At 46.0% G+C, this 24,345-nt stretch overlaps 1 protein-coding gene across 1 annotated transcript in view; it reads left to right on the top strand.

The window, feature by feature from the left end:
- Positions 1-16,572: 16,572 nt before the first annotated feature.
- MSANTD4 (Myb/SANT DNA binding domain containing 4 with coiled-coils) overlaps positions 16,573-24,345 on the top strand; it is a 69,222-nt gene continuing 61,449 nt past the window's right edge. Inside the window, exon 1 of the mRNA XM_063951558.1 lies at positions 16,573-16,644. The gene's annotated coding sequence lies outside the window, so the exon portion shown is untranslated. The remainder of the gene's footprint in view (positions 16,645-24,345) is intronic.

Below are 24,345 nucleotides of genomic sequence, written 5' to 3'. Positions count from 1 at the left end.
TGTATAAAAAGGGGATGCTGTCTGCCGTAATGTGTAAAAAGAGGATGCTGTCTGCCATAATGTGTAAAAATGGGGACGCTGCCTGCCGTAATGTGTAAAAAGGGGACGCTGTCTGCCGTAATGTGTAAAAAGGGGGACTGGCTGCTGTAATGTGTAAAAAGGGGGACACTGTCTGTCGTAATGTGTAAAAAGGGGGACTGGCTGCTGTAATGTGTAAAAAGGGGGACGCTGTCTGCCGTAATGTGTAAAAAGGGGACGCTGGCTGCCATAATGTGTAAAAAGGGGACGCTGTCTGCCGTAATGTGTAATAAGGGGATGCTGTCTGCCGTAATGTGTAAAAAGGGGGACGCTGTCTGCCGTAATGTGTAAAATGGGGATGCTGTCTGCCGTAATGTGTAAAAAGAGGATGCTGTCTGCCATAATGTGTAAAAATGGGGACGCTGTCTGCCGTAATGTGTAAAAAGGGGACGCTGTCTGCCGTAATGTGTAAAAAGGGGGACTGGCTGCTGTAATGTGTAAAAAGGGGGACACTGTCTGTCGTAATGTGTAAAAAGGGGGACTTGCTGCTGTAATGTGTAAAAAGGGGGACGCTGTCTGCCGTAATGTGTAAAAAGGGGGACTGGCTGCCGTAATGTGTATAAAGGGGGACGCTGTCTGCCGTAATGTGTAAAAAGGGGACGCTGGCTGCCATAATGTGTAAAAAGGGGACGCTGTCTGCCGTAATGTGTAATAAGGGGATGCTGTCTGCCGTAATGTGTAAAAAGGGGGACGCTGTCTGCCGTAATGTGTAAAAAGGGGGACGCTGTCTGCCATAATGTGTAAAAAGGGGATGCTGTCTGCCGTAATGTGTAAAAAGAGGATGCTGAATGCCATAATGTGTAAAAATGGGGACGCTGTCTGCCGTAATGTGTAAAAAGGGGACGCTGTCTGCCGTAATGTGTAAAAAGGGCAACTGGCTGCTGTAATGTGTAAAAAGGGGGACACTGTCTGTCGTAATGTGTAAAAAGGGGGACTGGCTGCTGTAATGTGTAAAAAGAGGGACGCTGTCTGCCGTAATGTGTAAAAAGGGGGACTGGCTGCCATAATGTGCATAAAGGGGGACGCTGTCTGCCGTAATGTGTAAAAAGGGGACGCTGGCTGCCATAATGTGTAAAAAGGGGACGCTGTCTGCCGTAATGTATAAAAAGGGGACGCTGTCTGCCGTAATGTGTAAAAAGGGGGATGCTGTCTGCCGTAGTGTGTAAAAAGGGGGACTGGCTTACCGGAATGTGTAAAAAGGGTGACTGGCTGCCATAATGTGTAAAAAGGGGGACGCTGTCTGCCGTAATGTGTAAAAAGGGGAACTGGCTGCCGTAATGTGTAAAAAGGGGGACGCTGTCTGCCATAATGTATAAAAAGGGGACGCTGGCTGCCGTAATGTGTAAAAAGGGGACGCTGTCTGCCGTAATGTATAAAAAGGGGACGCTGTCTGCCGTAATGTGTAAAAAGGGGGAAGCTGTCTGACGTAATGTGTAAAAAGGGGGACTGGCTGCCGTAATGTGTAAAAAGGGGGACGCTGTCTGCCGTAATGTGTAAAAAGAGGGACACTGCCGTAATGTGTAAAAAGGGGGACTGGCTGCCGTAATGTGTAAAAAGGGGACGCTGTCTGCCGTAATGTGTAAAAAGGGGGACTGGCTGCCGTAATGTGTAAAAAGGGGGACGCTGTCTGCCGTAATGTATAAAAAGGGGAACTGGCTGCCGTAATGTGTAAAAAGGGGGACGCTGTCTGCCGTAATGTATAAAAAGGGGACACTGGCTGCCGTAATGTGTAAAATGAGGGACGCTGTCTGCCGTAATGTGTAAAAAGGGGATGCTGTCTGCCGTAATGTATAAAAAGGGGACGCTGTCTGCCGTAATGTGTAAAAAGGGGGAAGCTGTCTGCCGTAATGTGTAAAAAGGGGGACTGGCTGCCGTAATGTGTAAAAAGGGGGACTGGCTGCTGTAATGTGTAAAAAGGGGACGCTGTCTGCCGTAATGTGTAAAATGGGGACTGGCTGCCGTAATGTGTAAAAAGGAGGACGCTGTCTGCTGTAATGTGTAAAAAGGGGGACTGGCTGCCGTAATGTGTAAAAAGGGTTACTGGCTGCCGTAATGTGTAAAAAGGGGGACTGGCTTACCGGAATGTGTAAAAAGGGGGACGCTGTCTACCGTAATGTGTAAAAAGGGGATGCTGTCTGCTGTGATGTGTAAAAAGAGGGACGCTGCCTGCTGTAATGTGTAAAAAGGGGGATGGCTGCCGTAATGTGTAAAAAGGGGCACTGGCTGCCGTAATGTGTAAAAAGGGAGACGCTGTCTGCCGTAATGTGTAAAAAGGGGGACTGGCTGCTGTAATGTGTAAAAAGGGGTATGCTGTGTGCTGTAATGTGTAAAAAGGGGACGCTGTCTGCCGTAATGTGTAAAAGGGGGACTGGCTGCTCTAATGTGTAAAAAGGGGGACTGGCTGCTGTAATGTGTAAAAAGGGGTATGCTGTCTGCTGTAAAGTGTAAAAAGGGGGACTGGCTGCCGTAATGTGTAAATAGGGGGACGCTGTCTGCCGTAATGTGTAAAAAGGGGACGCTGTCTGCCGTAATGTGTAATAAGGGGATGCTGTCTGCCGTAATGTGTAAAAAGGGGGACTGGCTGCCGTAATGTGTAAAAAGGGGGACACTGTCTGCCGTAATGTGTAAAAAGGGGGACTGGCTGCCGTAATGTGTAAAAAGGGGGGCACTGTCTGCTGTAATGTGTAAAAAGGTGGCGCTGTCTGCTGTAATGTGTAATAAGGGGATGCTGTCTGCCATAATGTGTAAAAAGGGGGACTGGCTGCCGTAATGTGTAAAAAGGGGGATGCTGTCTGCCATAATGTGTAAAAAGGGGGACTGGCTGCTGTAATGTGTAAAAAGGGGGACTGGCTGCCGTAATGTGTAAAAAGGTGGACGCTGTCTGCCATAATGTGTAAAAAGGGGGACTGGCTGCTGTAATGTGTAAAAAGGGGGACGCTGTCTGCTGTAATGTGTAAAAAGGGGGACTGGCTGCCATAATGTGTATAAAGGGGGACGCTGGCTGCCGTAATGTGTAAAAAGGGACGCTGTCTGCCGTAATGTGTAATAAGGGGATGCTGTCTTCCGTAATGTGTAAAAAGGGGGACTGGCTGCCGTAATGTGTAAAAAGGAGGACGCTGTCTGCCGTAATGTGTAAAAAGGGGGACGCTGTCTGCCGTAATGTGTAAAAAGGGGGACGCTGTCTGCCGTAATGTGTAAAAAGGGGATGCTGTCTGCCGTAATGTGTAAAAAGAGGATGCTGTCTGCCATAATGTGTAAAAATGGGGACGCTGTCTGCCGTAATGTGTAAAAAGGGGGACTGGCTGCCGTAATGTGTAAAAAGGAGGACGCTGTCTGCCGTAATGTGTAAAAAGGAGGACTGGCTGCTGTAATGTGTAAAAAGGGTTACTGGCTGCCGTAATGTGTAAAAAGGGGGACTGGCTTACCGGAATGTGTAAAAAGGGGGACGCTGTCTACCGTAATGTATAAAAAGGGGATGCTGTCTGCCGTGATGTGTAAAAAGGGGGACGCTGCCTGCTGTAATGTGTAAAAAGGGGGATGGCTGCCGTAATGTGTAAAAAGGGGGACGCTGTCTGCCATAATGTGTAAAAAGGGGGACTGGCTGCTGTAATGTGTAAAAAGGGGGACGCTGTCTGCTGTAATGTGTAAAAAGGAGGACTGGCTGCCATAATGTGTATAAAGGGGGACGCTGGCTGCCGTAATGTGTAAAAAGGGACGCTGTCTGCCGTAATGTGTAATAAGGGGATGCTGTCTTCTGTAATGTGTAAAAAGGGGGACTGGCTGTCGTAATGTGTAAAAAGGAGGACGCTGTCTGCCGTAATGTGTAAAAAGGGGGACGCTGTCTGCCGTAATGTATAAAAAGGGGATGCTGTCTGCCGTAATGTGTAAAAAGAGGATGCTGTCTGCCATAATGTGTAAAAATGGGGACGCTGCCTGCCGTAATGTGTAAAAAGGGGACGCTGTCTGCCGTAATGTGTAAAAAGGGGGACTGGCTGCTGTAATGTGTAAAAAGGGGGACACTGTCTGTCGTAATGTGTAAAAAGGGGGACTGGCTGCTGTAATGTGTAAAAAGGGGGACGCTGTCTGCCGTAATGTGTAAAAAGGGGACGCTGGCTGCCATAATGTGTAAAAAGGGGACGCTGTCTGCCGTAATGTGTAATAAGGGGATGCTGTCTGCCGTAATGTGTAAAAAGGGGGACGCTGTCTGCCGTAATGTGTAAAATGGGGATGCTGTCTGCCGTAATGTGTAAAAAGAGGATGCTGTCTGCCATAATGTGTAAAAATGGGGACGCTGTCTGCCGTAATGTGTAAAAAGGGAGACGCTGTCTGCCGTAATGTGTAAAAAGGGGGACTGGCTGCTGTAATGTGTAAAAAGGGGTATGCTGTGTGCTGTAATGTGTAAAAAGGGGACGCTGTCTGCCGTAATGTGTAAAAGGGGGACTGGCTGCTCTAATGTGTAAAAAGGGGGACTGGCTGCTGTAATGTGTAAAAAGGGGTATGCTGTCTGCTGTAAAGTGTAAAAAGGGGGACTGGCTGCCGTAATGTGTAAATAGGGGGACGCTGTCTGCCGTAATGTGTAAAAAGGGGACGCTGTCTGCCGTAATGTGTAATAAGGGGATGCTGTCTGCCGTAATGTGTAAAAAGGGGGACTGGCTGCCGTAATGTGTAAAAAGGGGGACACTGTCTGCCGTAATGTGTAAAAAGGGGGACTGGCTGCCGTAATGTGTAAAAAGGGGGGCACTGTCTGCTGTAATGTGTAAAAAGGTGGCGCTGTCTGCTGTAATGTGTAATAAGGGGATGCTGTCTGCCATAATGTGTAAAAAGGGGGACTGGCTGCCGTAATGTGTAAAAAGGGGGATGCTGTCTGCCATAATGTGTAAAAAGGGGGACTGGCTGCTGTAATGTGTAAAAAGGGGGACTGGCTGCCGTAATGTGTAAAAAGGTGGACGCTGTCTGCCATAATGTGTAAAAAGGGGGACTGGCTGCTGTAATGTGTAAAAAGGGGGACGCTGTCTGCTGTAATGTGTAAAAAGGGGGACTGGCTGCCATAATGTGTATAAAGGGGGACGCTGGCTGCCGTAATGTGTAAAAAGGGACGCTGTCTGCCGTAATGTGTAATAAGGGGATGCTGTCTTCCGTAATGTGTAAAAAGGGGGACTGGCTGCCGTAATGTGTAAAAAGGAGGACGCTGTCTGCCGTAATGTGTAAAAAGGGGGACGCTGTCTGCCGTAATGTGTAAAAAGGGGGACGCTGTCTGCCGTAATGTGTAAAAAGGGGATGCTGTCTGCCGTAATGTGTAAAAAGAGGATGCTGTCTGCCATAATGTGTAAAAATGGGGACGCTGTCTGCCGTAATGTGTAAAAAGGGGGACTGGCTGCCGTAATGTGTAAAAAGGAGGACGCTGTCTGCCGTAATGTGTAAAAAGGAGGACTGGCTGCTGTAATGTGTAAAAAGGGTTACTGGCTGCCGTAATGTGTAAAAAGGGGGACTGGCTTACCGGAATGTGTAAAAAGGGGGACGCTGTCTACCGTAATGTATAAAAAGGGGATGCTGTCTGCCGTGATGTGTAAAAAGGGGGACGCTGCCTGCTGTAATGTGTAAAAAGGGGGATGGCTGCCGTAATGTGTAAAAAGGGGCACTGGCTGCCGTAATGTGTAAAAAGGGAGACGCTGTCTGCCGTAATGTGTAAAAAGGGGAACTGGCTGCTGTAATGTGTAAAAAGGGGTATGCTGTGTGCTGTAATGTGTAAAAAGGGGACGCTGTCTGCCGTAATGTGTAAAAGGGGGACTGGCTGCTGTAATGTGTAAAAAGGGGGATTGGCTGCTGTAATGTGTAAAAAGGGGTATGCTGTCTGCTGTAAAGTGTAAAAAGGGGGACTGGCTGCCGTAATGTGTAAATAGGGGGACGCTGTCTGCCGTAATGTGTAAAAAGGGGACGCTGTCTGCCGTAATGTGTAATAAGGGGATGCTGTCTGCCGTAATGTGTAAAAAGGGGGACTGGCTGCCGTAATGTGTAAAAAGGGAGACGTTGTCTGCCGTAATGTGTAAAAAGGGGGACTGGCTGCCGTAATGTGTAAAAAGGGGGACACTGTCTGCCGTAATGTGTAAAAAGGTGGCGCTGTCTGCTGTAATGTGTAATAAGGGGATGCTGTCTGCCATAATGTGTAAAAAGGGGGACTGGCTGCCGTAATGTGTAAAAAGGGGGATGCTGTCTGCCATAATGTGTATAAAGGGGGACTGGCTGCTGTAATGTGTAAAAAGGGGGACTGGCTGCCGTAATGTGTAAAAAGGGGGACGCTGTCTGCCATAATGTGTAAAAAGGGGGACTGGCTGCTGTAATGTGTAAAAAGGGGGACGCTGTCTGCTGTAATGTGTAAAAAGGAGGACTGGCTGCCATAATGTGTATAAAGGGGGACGCTGGCTGCCGTAATGTGTAAAAAGGGACGCTGTCTGCCGTAATGTGTAATAAGGGGATGCTGTCTTCTGTAATGTGTAAAAAGGGGGACTGGCTGTCGTAATGTGTAAAAAGGAGGACGCTGTCTGCCGTAATGTGTAAAAAGGGGGACGCTGTCTGCCGTAATGTATAAAAAGGGGATGCTGTCTGCCGTAATGTGTAAAAAGAGGATGCTGTCTGCCATAATGTGTAAAAATGGGGACGCTGCCTGCCGTAATGTGTAAAAAGGGGACGCTGTCTGCCGTAATGTGTAAAAAGGGGGACTGGCTGCTGTAATGTGTAAAAAGGGGGACACTGTCTGTCGTAATGTGTAAAAAGGGGGACTGGCTGCTGTAATGTGTAAAAAGGGGGACGCTGTCTGCCGTAATGTGTAAAAAGGGGACGCTGGCTGCCATAATGTGTAAAAAGGGGACGCTGTCTGCCGTAATGTGTAATAAGGGGATGCTGTCTGCCGTAATGTGTAAAAAGGGGGACGCTGTCTGCCGTAATGTGTAAAATGGGGATGCTGTCTGCCGTAATGTGTAAAAAGAGGATGCTGTCTGCCATAATGTGTAAAAATGGGGACGCTGTCTGCCGTAATGTGTAAAAAGGGGACGCTGTCTGCCGTAATGTGTAAAAAGGGGGACTGGCTGCTGTAATGTGTAAAAAGGGGGACACTGTTTGTCGTAATGTGTAAAAAGGGGGACTTGCTGCTGTAATGTGTAAAAAGGGGGACGCTGTCTGCCGTAATGTGTAAAAAGGGGGACTGGCTGCCGTAATGTGTATAAAGGGGGACGCTGTCTGCCGTAATGTGTAAAAAGGGGACGCTGGCTGCCATAATGTGTAAAAAGGGGACGCTGTCTGCCGTAATGTGTAATAAGGGGATGCTGTCTGCCGTAATGTGTAAAAAGGGGGATGCTGTCTGCCGTAATGTGTAAAAAGGGGGACGCTGTCTGCCGTAATGTGTAAAAAGGGGGACGCTGTCTGCCATAATGTGTAAAAAGGGGATGCTGTCTGCCGTAATGTGTAAAAAGAGGATGCTGAATGCCATAATGTGTAAAAATGGGGACGCTGTCTGCCGTAATGTGTAAAAAGGGGACGCTGTCTGCCGTAATGTGTAAAAAGGGCAACTGGCTGCTGTAATGTGTAAAAAGGGGGACACTGTCTGTCGTAATGTGTAAAAAGGGGGACTGGCTGCTGTAATGTGTAAAAAGAGGGACGCTGTCTGCCGTAATGTGTAAAAAGGGGGACTGGCTGCCATAATGTGCATAAAGGGGGACGCTGTCTGCCGTAATGTGTAAAAAGGGGACGCTGGCTGCCATAATGTGTAAAAAGGGGACGCTGTCTGCCGTAATGTATAAAAAGGGGACGCTGTCTGCCGTAATGTGTAAAAAGGGGGACGCTGTCTGCCGTAGTGTGTAAAAAGGGGGACTGGCTTACCGGAATGTGTAAAAAGGGTGACTGGCTGCCATAATGTGTAAAAAGGGGGACGCTGTCTGCCGTAATGTGTAAAAAGGGGAACTGGCTGCCGTAATGTGTAAAAAGGGGGACGCTGTCTGCCATAATGTATAAAAAGGGGACGCTGGCTGCCGTAATGTGTAAAAAGGGGACGCTGTCTGCCGTAATGTATAAAAAGGGGACGCTGTCTGCCGTAATGTGTAAAAAGGGGGAAGCTGTCTGACGTAATGTGTAAAAAGGGGGACTGGCTGCCGTAATGTGTAAAAAGGGGGACGCTGTCTGCCGTAATGTGTAAAAAGAGGGACACTGCCGTAATGTGTAAAAAGGGGGACTGGCTGCCGTAATGTGTAAAAAGGGGACGCTGTCTGCCGTAATGTGTAAAAAGGGGGACTGGCTGCCGTAATGTGTAAAAAGGGGGACGCTGTCTGCCGTAATGTATAAAAAGGGGAACTGGCTGCCGTAATGTGTAAAAAGGGGGACGCTGTCTGCCGTAATGTATAAAAAGGGGACACTGGCTGCCGTAATGTGTAAAATGAGGGACGCTGTCTGCCGTAATGTGTAAAAAGGGGATGCTGTCTGCCGTAATGTATAAAAAGGGGACGCTGTCTGCCGTAATGTGTAAAAAGGGGGAAGCTGTCTGCCGTAATGTGTAAAAAGGGGGACTGGCTGCTGTAATGTGTAAAAAGGGGACGCTGTCTGCCGTAATGTGTAAAATGGGGACTGGCTGCCGTAATGTGTAAAAAGGAGGACGCTGTCTGCTGTAATGTGTAAAAAGGGGGACTGGCTGCCGTAATGTGTAAAAAGGGTTACTGGCTGCCGTAATGTGTAAAAAGGGGGACTGGCTTACCGGAATGTGTAAAAAGGGGGACGCTGTCTACCGTAATGTGTAAAAAGGGGATGCTGTCTGCTGTGATGTGTAAAAAGAGGGACGCTGCCTGCTGTAATGTGTAAAAAGGGGGATGGCTGCCGTAATGTGTAAAAAGGGGCACTGGCTGCCGTAATGTGTAAAAAGGGAGACGCTGTCTGCCGTAATGTGTAAAAAGGGGGACTGGCTGCTGTAATGTGTAAAAAGGGGTATGCTGTGTGCTGTAATGTGTAAAAAGGGGACGCTGTCTGCCGTAATGTGTAAAAGGGGGACTGGCTGCTCTAATGTGTAAAAAGGGGGACTGGCTGCTGTAATGTGTAAAAAGGGGTATGCTGTCTGCTGTAAAGTGTAAAAAGGGGGACTGGCTGCCGTAATGTGTAAATAGGGGGACGCTGTCTGCCGTAATGTGTAAAAAGGGGACGCTGTCTGCCGTAATGTGTAATAAGGGGATGCTGTCTGCCGTAATGTGTAAAAAGGGGGACTGGCTGCCGTAATGTGTAAAAAGGGGGACACTGTCTGCCGTAATGTGTAAAAAGGGGGACTGGCTGCCGTAATGTGTAAAAAGGGGGGCACTGTCTGCTGTAATGTGTAAAAAGGTGGCGCTGTCTGCTGTAATGTGTAATAAGGGGATGCTGTCTGCCATAATGTGTAAAAAGGGGGACTGGCTGCCGTAATGTGTAAAAAGGGGGATGCTGTCTGCCATAATGTGTAAAAAGGGGGACTGGCTGCTGTAATGTGTAAAAAGGGGGACTGGCTGCCGTAATGTGTAAAAAGGTGGACGCTGTCTGCCATAATGTGTAAAAAGGGGGACTGGCTGCTGTAATGTGTAAAAAGGGGGACGCTGTCTGCTGTAATGTGTAAAAAGGGGGACTGGCTGCCATAATGTGTATAAAGGGGGACGCTGGCTGCCGTAATGTGTAAAAAGGGACGCTGTCTGCCGTAATGTGTAATAAGGGGATGCTGTCTTCCGTAATGTGTAAAAAGGGGGACTGGCTGCCGTAATGTGTAAAAAGGAGGACGCTGTCTGCCGTAATGTGTAAAAAGGGGGACGCTGTCTGCCGTAATGTGTAAAAAGGGGGACGCTGTCTGCCGTAATGTGTAAAAAGGGGATGCTGTCTGCCGTAATGTGTAAAAAGAGGATGCTGTCTGCCATAATGTGTAAAAATGGGGACGCTGTCTGCCGTAATGTGTAAAAAGGGGGACTGGCTGCCGTAATGTGTAAAAAGGAGGACGCTGTCTGCCGTAATGTGTAAAAAGGAGGACTGGCTGCTGTAATGTGTAAAAAGGGGACGCTGTCTGCCGTAATGTGTAAAAAGGGGGACTGGCTGCTGTAATGTGTAAAAAGGGGGACTCTGTCTGTCGTAATGTGTAAAAAGGGGGACTGGCTGCTGTAATGTGTAAAAAGGTGGACGCTGTCTGCCGTAATGTGTATAAAGGGGGACGCTGTCTGCCGTAATGTGTAAAAAGGGGACACTGGCTGCCATAATGTGTAAAAAGGGGACGCTGTCTGCCGTAATGTGTAATAAGGGGATGCTGTCTGCCGTAATGTGTAAAAAGGGGGACTGGCTGCCGTAATGTGTAAAAAGGGAGACGCTGTCTGCCGTAATGTGTAAAATGGGGACTGGCTGCCGTAATGTGTAAAAAGGAGGACGCTGTCTGCTGTAATGTGTAAAAAGGGGGACTGGCTGCCGTAATGTGTAAAAAGGGTTACTGGCTGCCGTAATGTGTAAAAAGGGGGACTGGCTTACCGGAATGTGTAAAAAGGGGGACGCTGTCTACCGTAATGTGTAAAAAGGGGATGCTGTCTGCTGTGATGTGTAAAAAGAGGGACGCTGCCTGCTGTAATGTGTAAAAAGGGGGATGGCTGCCGTAATGTGTAAAAAGGGGCACTGGCTGCCGTAATGTGTAAAAAGGGAGACGCTGTCTGCCGTAATGTGTAAAAAGGGGGACTGGCTGCTGTAATGTGTAAAAAGGGGTATGCTGTGTGCTGTAATGTGTAAAAAGGGGACGCTGTCTGCCGTAATGTGTAAAAGGGGGACTGGCTGCTCTAATGTGTAAAAAGGGGGACTGGCTGCTGTAATGTGTAAAAAGGGGTATGCTGTCTGCTGTAAAGTGTAAAAAGGGGGACTGGCTGCCGTAATGTGTAAATAGGGGGACGCTGTCTGCCGTAATGTGTAAAAAGGGGACGCTGTCTGCCGTAATGTGTAATAAGGGGATGCTGTCTGCCGTAATGTGTAAAAAGGGGGACTGGCTGCCGTAATGTGTAAAAAGGGGGACACTGTCTGCCGTAATGTGTAAAAAGGGGGACTGGCTGCCGTAATGTGTAAAAAGGGGGGCACTGTCTGCTGTAATGTGTAAAAAGGTGGCGCTGTCTGCTGTAATGTGTAATAAGGGGATGCTGTCTGCCATAATGTGTAAAAAGGGGGACTGGCTGCTGTAATGTGTAAAAAGGGGGACTGGCTGCCGTAATGTGTAAAAAGGTGGACGCTGTCTGCCATAATGTGTAAAAAGGGGGACTGGCTGCTGTAATGTGTAAAAAGGGGGACGCTGTCTGCTGTAATGCGTAAAAAGGGGGACTGGCTGCCATAATGTGTATAAAGGGGGACGCTGGCTGCCGTAATGTGTAAAAAGGGACGCTGTCTGCCGTAATGTGTAATAAGGGGATGCTGTCTTCCGTAATGTGTAAAAAGGGGGACTGGCTGCCGTAATGTGTAAAAAGGAGGACGCTGTCTGCCGTAATGTGTAAAAAGGGGGACGCTGTCTGCCGTAATGTGTAAAAAGGGGATGCTGTCTGCCGTAATGTGTAAAAAGAGGATGCTGTCTGCCATAATGTGTAAAAATGGGGACGCTGTCTGCCGTAATGTGTAAAAAGGGGGACTGGCTGCCGTAATGTGTAAAAAGGAGGACGCTGTCTGCCGTAATGTGTAAAAAGGAGGACTGGCTGCTGTAATGTGTAAAAAGGGGATGCTGTCTGCCGTAATGTGTAAAAAGGGGGACTGGCTGCTGTAATGTGTAAAAAGGGGGACTCTGTCTGTCGTAATGTGTAAAAAGGGGGACTGGCTGCTGTAATGTGTAAAAAGGTGGACGCTGTCTGCCGTAATGTGTATAAAGGGGGACGCTGTCTGCCGTAATGTGTAAAAAGGGGACACTGGCTGCCATAATGTGTAAAAAGGGGACGCTGTCTGCCGTAATGTGTAATAAGGGGATGCTGTCTGCCGTAATGTGTAAAAAGGGGGACTGGCTGCCGTAATGTGTAAAAAGAGAGACGCTGTCTGCCGTAATGTGTAAAAAGGGGGACGCTGTCCACCGTAATGTGTAAAAAGGGGGACGCTGTCTGCCGTAATGTGTAAAAAGGGGACGCTGTCTGCTGTAATGTGTAAAAAAGGGGGACTGTCTGCCGTAATGTGGAAAAAGGGGACGCTGTCTGCTGTAATGTGTAAAAGGGGCTCTACCTCGTGTAGTGGTGCTACTGTGCAGCGTAATTTGAATAATGGAGACTACTGTGCACCGTAGTATGAATTGGTACTATTTTGTGACCATGCCCCTTCCCGTGAAGCCACGTCCCTATATATTTTTTGCATGGCTACGGCGCGCACTGCCCCTGTCTTGCATAGGAGGGGAGGGGGGGCGCCAACACCGTTTCTTGCACACAGCGCTAAAATACCTAGTCACGGCACTTCTTAAAACACTATTTGTTTTCTGTATTTTTTTTCTAAGGGTGCATGGCCACATCTCCTGTGTTTAGGCCACACCCCTACAAAGTACCTGGGCCCAGCCAGGCTCTCCACTGCCCTGCGTATATGTCAGCATTTTGACTGCATAACGTATCTGAAAAATACAAAGAACATGTTAGAAATATCTACTTTGTATTATTCTGATCATTTTTATAGTCAAAACTCTGGAGTAGAATGTTTATGACAGATGAGGCAGTGCCTCCCCTGCGTACCTTTTCCGCACATTTCTGATCAAAACTCACCAAAATTTCAGCAGTATATACTGCTGCACCTGTGTATAATGCCCACGTGTACATTTAATATTGGAAATCTGATACAGATTCATATGCATCTCAGCCATTTCTCTACAGCCATTACAAGCATTTCTGGGTGGGAACAATGCAAATAGACGCATGAGAACATTTTGTGAGTGTGTCAGGGTGTGTTATGGGCATGTGTATACAAAATGGCTGCCAAATTCAAACAGATCTCCCGCACTGAGTATGGTATAAGAGACGGTATAGCTATGTGGATTCCATAAGTAAAGCGCTGCGGAATATGCGTGCGCTATATAACTAACTGGTCATAAATAAATAATAAGTAACATACTTGCGTAACATGGAACATACACCGACATGATACACATATGTGGAAATGTCATCATTGCATTTTCTGCTTTCAGGGAGAGGGCTGAATGTGATTTAAAATATAATTAATTAATATATTAATGTCAAAAGAGATTAAAATTAATCTGCAGAAATTGTTATTCCCTTTTTTGCAGTCTTGAGAAAACTTTGAACTTATTGGCTTCTTGGGAGCACCAAGGGTTTAGCTTCTTGGTGAGAGATATAATGGCCCTCATTCCAAATTGTTTGCTCGCAAGCTGCTTTTAGCAGCTTTTTCACACGCTAAGCCGCCGCCTACTGGGAGTGAATCTTAGCTTATCAAAATTGCGAACGAAAGATTAGCAAAATTGCGCATAGACACTTCTTAGCAGTTTCTGAGTAGCTCCACACTTACTCGGCAACTGCGATCAGTTCAGTGCTTGTCGTTCCTGGTTTGACGTCACAAACACACCCAGCGTTCGCCCAGACACTCCTCGTTTCTCCAGCCACTCCCGCCTTTTTCCCAGAAACGGTAGCGTTTTTTCGCACACACCCATAAAACGGCCAGTTTCCGCCCAGAAACATCCACTTCCTGTCAATCATATTACGATCACCAGAACGAAGAAAAAACCTCGTAATGCCGTGAGTAAAATACCTAACTGCATAGCAAATTTACTTGGCGCAGTCGCTCTGCGGACATTGCGCATGTGCATTAGCGACTAATCGCTCCGTTGCGAGAAAAAAATAACGAGCGAACAACTCGGAATGACCCCCAATATTAGAAGTCCTGTTTGCCAATTTCCATTGTAGCAAATTGAGAAGCAAGTTAGAGCCCAAACTCACTTAATACACATCAGCTCACAAGTAGATACAGTAGGTTGTGATTGTGAACAGTTCCAATTTAGGCTTAGAGCAGGACAAAAGTTCATAATAAATTGCAGATATTCTCAGTATCAGTTGGGGTACATGCATATTCAAATTGCATGGATTCCCCTTTAAACCGATCTTTACAATTTAAAGTGCTTTTCACGCATTGATATTACATACTGTAACCTGCAGTCTCCAACATTCCTTTGATTTGACTCTATACAGTACCTTCAGAATCCCATTAGAAAGTGGTGAAACAACACGTGGATTCACACACAGCAGGGGCATCACTAGTGGGGTGGGGGTCACACCGAGTGACACCATCTAAAGGGGGGGGGGTGACACCAAAATAGCAGAGCTTCTCTGATATTTTCAAACTTTCTTTTATTGAAGCTTTGAATATTGTACAACACAAAATTTTCAACATATATTGGTTTACGTTGATCACTAACAATAATCTCTAGATCACAATGAGCAATATATCATTCAATAGGATATTGGAGGATCTTGCAAGAGCATACGGGTTTCGTACCACAATGTTTTATTAAAACATTTAGCTATTGAGTCCTTAGTGGGAGTAGGCAATGTTGCAATATAACTCTCCCAGGTTGAAAAAACTTTTCTGTCCGAGCCTCTTTCTGTAGAGAGGTTTCCAACCAGTCCATATGGAAAATAAAGAACAGTTTATCCTGAAAAATTAGAAGGTTAGGTGCTATGTTTTGGGTCCATAATTGTAGAATCGCCTTGCGGGCTGTCAAAGACACTACTAAAAGCAATTTCTTGGCCCCTCTGGAAATTCTAGATTTAGTAGGTAATATGCCAAATAATGCCCATTCTGGCATAAAAGGTGCATAATTGACCAAGTTGCCAGAATCCTTTAATGAAAGGGCAAGCTCACAGACAATGAAACAAATCAGCCGGAGTCTGATTACATTTAAGACATGATTTTCCATAATCCCCATTTTATGTCCCCTAGATGGAGAGATGTAGGAGTGATGAAATATATTGAGATACTTTTCAGTGAATTTAGCCATTGTAAATGTAGAAGTCGAATAATTTAGTGCTTTCAATAGATTTTCAGTAGTCAGGGAGGGTAAATGGGTTAACCACTGTGTAATTCCAGTTTTTAGAGAAGAGTGTTCCAGAGGAGTTTTAAGGAATCTATAATATATGGATATCGCCCTCTGGGTTGGGGGTGGCACTAGCAGTGAACTGTCCAAAGGGGTATCCCAGTCACCCGCCAGAATCAGGCTAGAGACTCTACTTACATAGTATTGGGCCTGGAGGAAGGAAAATTTAGAGTGACAAATCACTGAAAACTTTTTGAGTGCCTTGGAGTATGATAAAGGTCTATGCATGTTTGGATTAACTAATTGTCCTATTGTTCGAAGTCCCTCCCTTTCCCAAACCGAGAATATACGTGAGGCATCCCCATTCTGAAAACCAGGATTCCGTACAAAGGGTAAGTGTATAGTATGGTACTGGTTTAGTTTCTGTTTATGCCTGAAAATCAGCCACAGCTATCTGGTAGTCATGATAAGGGGATTATCCAGGACCTCCTAAGGAACCTCAGTATCTGACAGGTGTAGAAAGCACACCAAAGAGATCTCAGGTAAAAAGTTCTGTTATAACAGGGTGTTATGGTGAGCCATCAGCCAGTCTTTCAAGTATCGTAATACTGCAGCATAATTATACATCAGTATATCCGAGAAATTAATTCCCCGATTCCATTTGGGTTGGCTTAATTTAAGCATGCTTATTCTTGCCTGTTTGTTATTCCAAATTAAATTTCTGAATAACCCAGTTATTAAAGACACATCGCGTTGAGATAAAAGTATCAGGAGAACTTGGAGTGGGTATAGAAGTTTAGGAAAATATACCATACGCAACAGGTTTGCCCTACCCAGGTAAGACAGCTCCCCTTCTCAGTGACAAACCTAATCCCCCGGTAGCTAACCACCTTTCCCATCCCTGCCCCCTAACCCTAACCCACCTTCTAATGCCTAGACTTAAACCCCCCAACCCCGATTGGGATTCCGGCTGACGGTATTTTGACGTTGGGATCCTGAGCTACGTCTGAATTTGGATGCCGGTTTAATGGCTCTGTTCGGGATTCCGGCGTTGGTATTTTGACCGCCGGGATCTCATTTGGTGGTATTGTAACTACGGTACATCCCCTTCCAAGAAGTATCTGCTCATGTGCACTTAATTTCTCCCGTGGTCAGGCTTGAGGACAGAACCTTCTTTTTCAGCATTTTCGAATTCTAATTAAGTAATAGGTTTCCATAGGGCATCATCTTCACTCTTCATCTGTATACATTGGAATAATTCCAGTGGTGTTTGCACACTCAATATAGAATGTGGTGGTTAAGGTAATGCTCTTCCTCTTCTTGAGCACAGAACTTATGTGATGCCCCACTTCTAGTGAGAACATTTACTGTTTATTTGTAAATAATGTCTTTATATACATTGCATATTAACTAATGTGCTGCATAGTGTGACAGTGGGAGGTCACAATTGGCTCCAGAGAGAGGCTGGCTCATGCTGGCTAATGTGACAGTTGGCGGTGGTTGGAGCAGCTATCTTGGGAATTGAGAGAAAAGAGAGGTGTCTCACAGCTTACCAGGTGCTTTCCGAGGTCTCGGTGTCCCATTCCAGTGAATCAGCAACTTGGTCATCACAGCTGCATCTTGTGTGTCTCCCATCATACAGTGAATGTGTGAAGAAGGGGGTGCTAAACAGGGGTGGAGCAGAGACAGAAAGCCCTTTGCAGTGCAGCCAGACAGCTGAGTAGACCACTATACAGTTCTGTAGAGCAGATTCCCCAGCACAGCCCAGCACTAATTTCCAGTCGCAGTACTTGTTAACACTTTAGAGGAAAAGTAAACAGTATACTGTAGCTAACAATTACAGAGGCAGCCACTCTAAGACTGTTAGGCGAAGCTAGTACTGAGTAGGGTAAAGAAACACATACATTTATAGGCTCATTTATCAGTGATAAAGTGATAAATTTCACTGTGACTGATAAATTGCACCAGCCAATCAGCTCCTAACTGTCATTTTTAAAACACAGCCTGTGACATGGATTTTAGGAGCTGATTGGCTTGTGCAATTTATCACTCACAGTGAAATGTATCACTCATTGATAAATAAGCCCAATAGTATCCAGTCTAACAGAGAAAGTGTAACTTGTGACTTCCAACCAAGAGACAGTGACAGGAACATATTGAAAACTTTTTAGTCAGCAACCTCCAAGATTAATATTGAGCGTAGAGATCTGCTGGATCAACCTAGGATAGAAACTGTTTCTAGTTACTACTGTTAATTTGAGGCACTATAAAGTGCCAACTGAGAGTGGTTCAGGGAGCTACAATTGATACAATCCAGGAAAAAGAAACAGTAGCTTCAGTGTTGAAAGTATTGAATCAGTTTTCAGACTTTACTAACTACAATAAATCCCTGATTCAGTAATTTAGATATAAAGTACAGGGATCCTGAAAGTTCTGGAAAGTGCACCAACAAGGCCGAATCAATTGAACTGATTTATCATAATAAGGGGCCCCAAAGGTTAAAGTTATTTATATGTGACTGTATTAAGCTATGTAATATATTGTTAAGATTGTTAACTGTTTTTACTTTATTCTGCAAATTGTTCATTATGTGTAGAGTGAATTGTTCCGCTGTGGAATCCATTTATTCACTGTCAGAGCACAAGTGCATAATAGTAAACAAGTTCATTGGTTGTGTTGTAAGTCACCATAGCTTGTGGTAACTAACCCAAAATTTCTTTCAGTGGTAAAGCTTTACACAGACAGGTTTGTTTACTAACTATAACATTATTGTTCTGTGGTGAATTTAATTGAATAACTGTTAATGGGACATTTTGAAACACCTAAGCTCTAAATCCGTACCTGAAGTAGTACACAAAACTTATATGGGTGTTACACTTATACTCAATTAATAAGGTACATACCAACACACATGGGGCATCACACTTCCGTACATCACAGTAACATAGTAACTAAGGTTGAAAAAAAACAATTGTCCATCGAGTTCAACCTATTTGTGGTCTCCTATGCAGTCTTATTATAGGACTAGTTATTTTTATGTTAGGACTAGTTAAATTAACTATAATGCGTGCCTACGCACCATAACCCTGAATATATTTATCCAATAGGAATTTATCTAACCCATTCTTAAATGTGTTGACTGAGTCCGCAGTTACTACTCTCTCAGGCAGGGAATTCCAAACACGTATCGTCCTTACTGTTGAAAAACGTTTTCGCCTCAATGTGCGGAAACTCCTCTCCTCTAACCTAAGAGAGTGACCATGTTTCTCTGTGCTGATCTTATAGAAAAAAGGACCCGTTATATATTTGTAGATGTTGATTATGTCCCCTCTTAGTCTCCTCTTTTCCAATGTAAACATGCCTAGCCTTGCAAGCCTTTCCTCGTATTCCAGCGTCTCCATGCCCTTGATTAGTTTGGTCGCCTGCCTCTGAACCTTTTCTAGCTCCAGGATATCCTTTTTGTAATATGGTGCCCAAAATTGCACACAGTATTCAAGATGTGGCCTCACTAGTGATTTATATAATGGGAGTATAATACTGTTGTCCCTTGCATCAATTCCCCGTTTTGTGCATGCAAATATCTTATTAGCCTTCTTTGCTGCACTCCTACTTTGGGTACTGCTGTTTAATTTGTTATCTATGTGAACCCCTAAGTCTTTTTCCAGTACAGAATCCCCTAATATTACCCCATTTAGTATGTAGGTGTTATTTTTGGTTTTGCCCCCACAGTGCATTACCTTACACTTGTCTGTGTTGAATCTCATTCTCCATTTTGCTGCCCATGCTTCCAGTTTAGTTAAGTCATTCTGAAGAGACTCAGCATCCCCCTCTGTATTTATAACCTTACACAATTTGGTATCGTCTGCGAAAATTGACACCATGCTTTCTAGACCTACTGTTAGGTTGTTGATGAAAATGTTGAACAAAACTGGTCCAAGTACAGACCCTTGTGGCACACCACTTAGTACTTTAGGCCAATTTGAAAATGATCCATTGACCACAACGCGCTGCTCCCTATTATCTAACCAATTACTGACCCAAGTGCATATTGTGCTCCCTAGCCCTATTTCTTGTAGCTTATAGATAAGACGCATGTGTGGTACAGTGTCGAAAGCTTTGGCAAAGTCTAAAAAGATTATATCCACCTCCTTACCCTGATCCAGGTTCGCACTTACTGTTTCATAAAAGCCAAGTAAGTTGGTCTGACATGATCTGTCCTTCACAAATCCACGTTGGTTCCTTTTAATGACCTTATTTGCTTCAAGGAACTTTTGAATACTGTCCTTTAGAATACCTTCCAATACTTTCCCCACTATAGTTGTAAGACTAACTGGTCTATAATTACCTGGTTCAACTTTGCTCCCCTTTTTAAATATCGGCACTACCTCCGCTATACGCCAGTCCTTGGGACCCATACCCGATTTAACCAAATCCATGAAGATCAAAAATAGAGGTCTTGCTAATTCAGCGTGCAGCTCCATAAGAACCCTCGCAAGGAGGAGTGCACAAAACAATTTTCTAATAGAGAGTATAACATAGACTTCTGGTGGGCGGGGCATTCAGCATGGCCGCTTTTTACTCTATGTCTGCACAGGGGCTTGAGTAATCAACATCAATCCTCCTTTCCCTAATTTCATGGGACTATAAGCTTTATGGGAGTGTGTTCCCCAAGTGCTGAGGAACAGTTTGCTACCCTGCTCGCCCCTGTGGACCTATTTTTCACCGGAGTCAGGCCGTTTTATGTGAACGTTGTGGATGGCTGCTTGCTCTTGGTGCAAACCCTGGGAGGACCACGCCTAGAGTACTGAAGTGCCGATTACCCTGCCCCCTCCTTCCCTTCTATATCCTCGTACTGTAGAACCCCTCCGTGTGAGGGGTTCAATGATAGAGCGCTCCTCAGTCTACTTTGGGAGGTGACGTATCTGCTGTGACGACCCGACTTGTGGCCTGTGGACTCCCGGGGCTGATCTCTTGTGACTCGGACAGCCGGGCGGGAGGCATTGACACTGGAGCATCGCTGCAAGGAGAAAGACGCTTAAGGAGCTGTTTTTGGCTGAGCGGGAGAGTCCTCCCGCACCCTGCCGCCCCCCTCCATTGGGACTGTTACGAAGTGTCTGCTCTCCCCCTGCCGCACATCGGTTCAGCCACGCGGCGCTGACCCGGCCGAATCAACCGAGACTCTGCTTTTGTGCCACCGGTGGCGTCCCCGGGGACCGCAGCGACTGTGTGCTTAGATCCGTTGTTATCACTCTCCACACAGTTTGCTTACCACCCTCTGCAGCTGCGGCTCTGTGCCGATATCCGCACCTTTGAAAGTGGACGTCGAGGCCGACAGGTTTGTGGTGGAGTAGTGCGGCTACGACACCATCCCTATTTAGACCGAAGAGGATCGTGCTGTCCCCCCTCTTTTGTCCATGTTGCTGAGGTTTGCTGCCATTTCTTCCTGCTGCCAACGTCTGAGGGAACCTGTGGCTGTGGTCTTTGGATCCACTCGCTGGCCGGTGTTTCTGGGCATATTCACAACCTATGCCCACGTGCAAGGCCCTGCGGGCACATCAGGTACTAACACTGTTTGTCCTCCCCCTCACTTTTTACTAATAAATACCCCTTTCTTCTTTTCTTTTATCCTATACTTGAATCCTTCCCTCCTCCTGTGTGGACCTTTCCCCCCCTTGTTGCTTATTTTTCCTTCCCCAGTCGAACTTACCCTCTTACTCCTTTACTTTTCTATCCCTTTCCTGTGCTTAACTTACACAACAATAGTGTGTACAGGAGTCACCCGTGCACTCACAGGGTGAACTGGCCTTTCTACTGGAGGTTCATTGGACCTTACTCCTTTGTTAAATTATATTGGGGAAGGAACAGTATTCTCCACTAACTGTGTCACAGCCTACACCTGCTGCTTCCTATTTACTCCTGCTAGGAGGCCTCCCACATTAACGGACACTACGTGGCACCGGCTGGTGCTGCTCCGGCAATTCCTACTCTCAGAAGAGGACTTTCCATTTTATCTATTTGACTGCCGACCACAGCCCCTACTATCCCACTATCTGCTGTTCCCTTTGGAACTTTCTTATACTGTTTGTTATTTTTCATATTTTATCGAATGTCGTATTTTCTTCCTTTCTTCTTGCGGAGACTTTTATGTGACGTTTGTTATTTTGTATACACCAAGGATTTTATGTGATATACCTTTGTTCTTCTCATATGGGATCCTATTTGTGACGTTTGTTATTTTCCTTCTTCCATTCGCTGAGGCCTGTGTGTGACGTTTGTTATTTTCATTCGATAATTCTATTCTGTATTCCTTGACACCTCAAATTGTATTCAGATATATGTTTACGTCCCAGTTGGGGACTGCTGTGGCTTGTTGCCGGGGCCATCCTGTGGGCTTTTCCGCAGGTTGCAGTATGTTTTAAATAATTTGATCTGGTTTCACACTTCTGCCCGAGCTTCATATGTAATTACCTCTGTTTTACTATTATTGCCTATAACTGTAGGATCAGTACCTAAAAGTGATACTAACTGTTCCACGTCTCATTCCCTGGGGTATGGACAAATACCTCGACAAAGCCATGCCTCCGAAACAATCCAACACCTCCTACAAAGCAGGGAAGGGGAAAGATGTTCCCCCTAAATCAGGTCCGCCCTCCCCACTTGGGCATGGGTCGGAATCACCTAGTTTACCTAGTGATAAAAGTCCCCCCCTGACAGCCAAATAAATTTCGGATTTTCTTATGCCCTTGCTTGATAAGCGATTTGACGACCTACAGGCCCGCTTAGAAACGGGTCTAGCTCGCATAGACTCTCATGCGACGCGTATTTCCGCGTTGGAAATGAGACTGGGTGACACTGAGGACTTGGTCCAAACCTGTCAAGAGGGGGTATCATCCCAATATAAATATATACAACAACTGCAGGATAAAGTTGAGGACCTGGAAAATAGATCTCATAGGATTACCTTAGATTTATAGGTATTCCAGAGTCCTTGACGGGCCCAGCCCTCTCCTCCTATCTTTCTGTAGACCTCCCAGCCTCGTTGGGAATAATAGATGATATAGAACTCCCACATATCGAAAGAGCTCATAGGCTGGGAGCGATGCAAGACGGGACACGGAAGCATTCCCGGCCAGTCATCACCCGCTACTTAAACTACAGGGCCAAGGAGCAAATTCTCACAGCTTACCGTAAAACTAGAGAATTGTAAGTCAAGAGCCACAAGATCTTGATATTTCAGCACTTCTCGGCAGCTGTGGCTCAGAAACTAAAGGAATTTTCTGACGTTTGTTCCTATTTACATAGTAAAAATATCCGATTCGCCATGCTGTACTCAGCCAAACTGCAGGTTTCGGAGAATGGAGGTCAAATGTTTTACACAGACCTGGAGGTGGCGAGATCTCACTTTCTGACTCATAGATCCCCATACAGGTCCCCTATTAATTAGGATATCAGGTGGTGGGGTACTGTGGGTTAAATGGTTCGGGTACCCCCGCCTCAGGCGAATGTGTGTTAACCTACCTTATATTTCTTTTTTCTTTTTCTTTTTATGCTAGTTGAAACTAATTTACTATAAATATCCATTTTTACTAATTTTGTAACTATTTTATTAGTGTTCAGTGTGCGCACCACTAGGTCTAGTTGGTGCCCACCGTAGATTTGGTTGTTAGGAAAATGTTAGAAAATAGAGTTATGAGTCATTATGGTTCACTATTGATATCTCAATTACTTAGACCAGGGGTGGGCAATTATTTTAGCTAGGGGGCCACTTAACACTTTACAGCGAATATGTGAGGGCCGTACACAAAATATAATGTTTCTGCTGTAATTCCAGCACCTCCCTCACCCATATACGTGTGTCGTCGTCCCCTCACCCCCCACTCCCACCCCATATGCATTATATAATTATTAATAATGGGGACAGGCAAAAATAAAGAGAAATGGCTAAATAAAATAAACAGAAGAGCCTTCATTTAAGGACAGAATCCCTCATAAGCAAGTAATTAGAATTTTAAAAAAAAGTGATGAAAACAAATAAACAACATCCAGAATATTAGCAGCTCCCCTCTCTCCCTCCCTCCATCCTTGGGCAGTTACCAGCTCCTTCCCCAATCCCACCCTCCCTACTTAGGCAGAGTCACCAGATCCTTCACCCTCCCTCCCTCCCTACTCCTTGGGCAATGTTACCAGCTCCTTCCCCCCTCCCTTCCCTCCTTGGGCATACTTACCAGCTCTCCCTTCCTCCCTCAGCACATTCAGCAGCCCCGCCCCCCTTAATACTGGGCAGATCTAGCACCCCTACCCCGCTGCCACCCGCCAGCCATTCAAACACGGACAGCCCACAGCCATGGTACCTTAGCGATATAAACCAGTCCTCCAGTCCACAACGGCAGTCAATGCAGCAGCTGCATTCAAACCTCCCGCTTCGGCGTCCTGCTTTTGGCTCCACCCCCAACTCCATCGGCTGCACCAGTGACCTGACGTAGCGGCGGTCACCGCGGCTTGTAGCTTTTGTAGTGCAATGACAAGCAGCCACTCGGGCCGCTTGTCATTGCACAGTGGTGGGAGGCAGCGGGCCGGCCAGGATCCGTTTGCGGGCCGTATCCGGCCCGCGGGCCGTATTTTGCCCACCCCTAACTTAGACTGTGCTATGCATTTTATGTTACACTGGTGTTTATGCTGTTGAAATCGATGCTATCCTGGGGACCTTGGGTTAGGAGGGGAGCCGCCACTGTCCACTTATATTTATTGCTTACCTGTCAAATATCTCACTGCCCTGTGGGGCTTGGGTAGCTATGCCGTCAGCAGTTTCTTCCTCATCTGAGGCAATACCCACGAAACCAATAAAATTAATTTCTTGGAATGTCGGAGGGCTTAATTCCCCAGTCAAGCGACGACGTGTGGTTACGCATCTTAAGTGCTTTCACCCAGATGTGATTTTCCTACAGGAAACACACTAGCTGTCGGGTGAGGAAAATGTTTTGAAGGCTCCATGGCTTGGTTCTTGTGTCGCTGCCCCTTTTCGCACGAAAGCCAGAGGGGTAGCCATACTTTTCCAAAAAAATCTCCCTGTTACTGTTTTGACAGAAATTATTGATCCCGAAGGCAGATACATCATAATGGACATAGAGCTTTTCCATTCTAAATTCACCCTTGTCAACTTATACGCCCCGAATGTTAACACACACACATTTATTCAGGACTTCACCGACATTCTTCTAGGCAGAACTAACTATTCCCTGATAGTAGGTGGAGACTAT

This window comes from Pseudophryne corroboree, chromosome 2 (genome assembly GCF_028390025.1).
Source record: "Pseudophryne corroboree isolate aPseCor3 chromosome 2, aPseCor3.hap2, whole genome shotgun sequence".
NCBI lineage: Eukaryota > Metazoa > Chordata > Amphibia > Anura > Myobatrachidae > Pseudophryne > Pseudophryne corroboree.
This window is presented reverse-complemented; position numbering and strand designations above follow the sequence as displayed.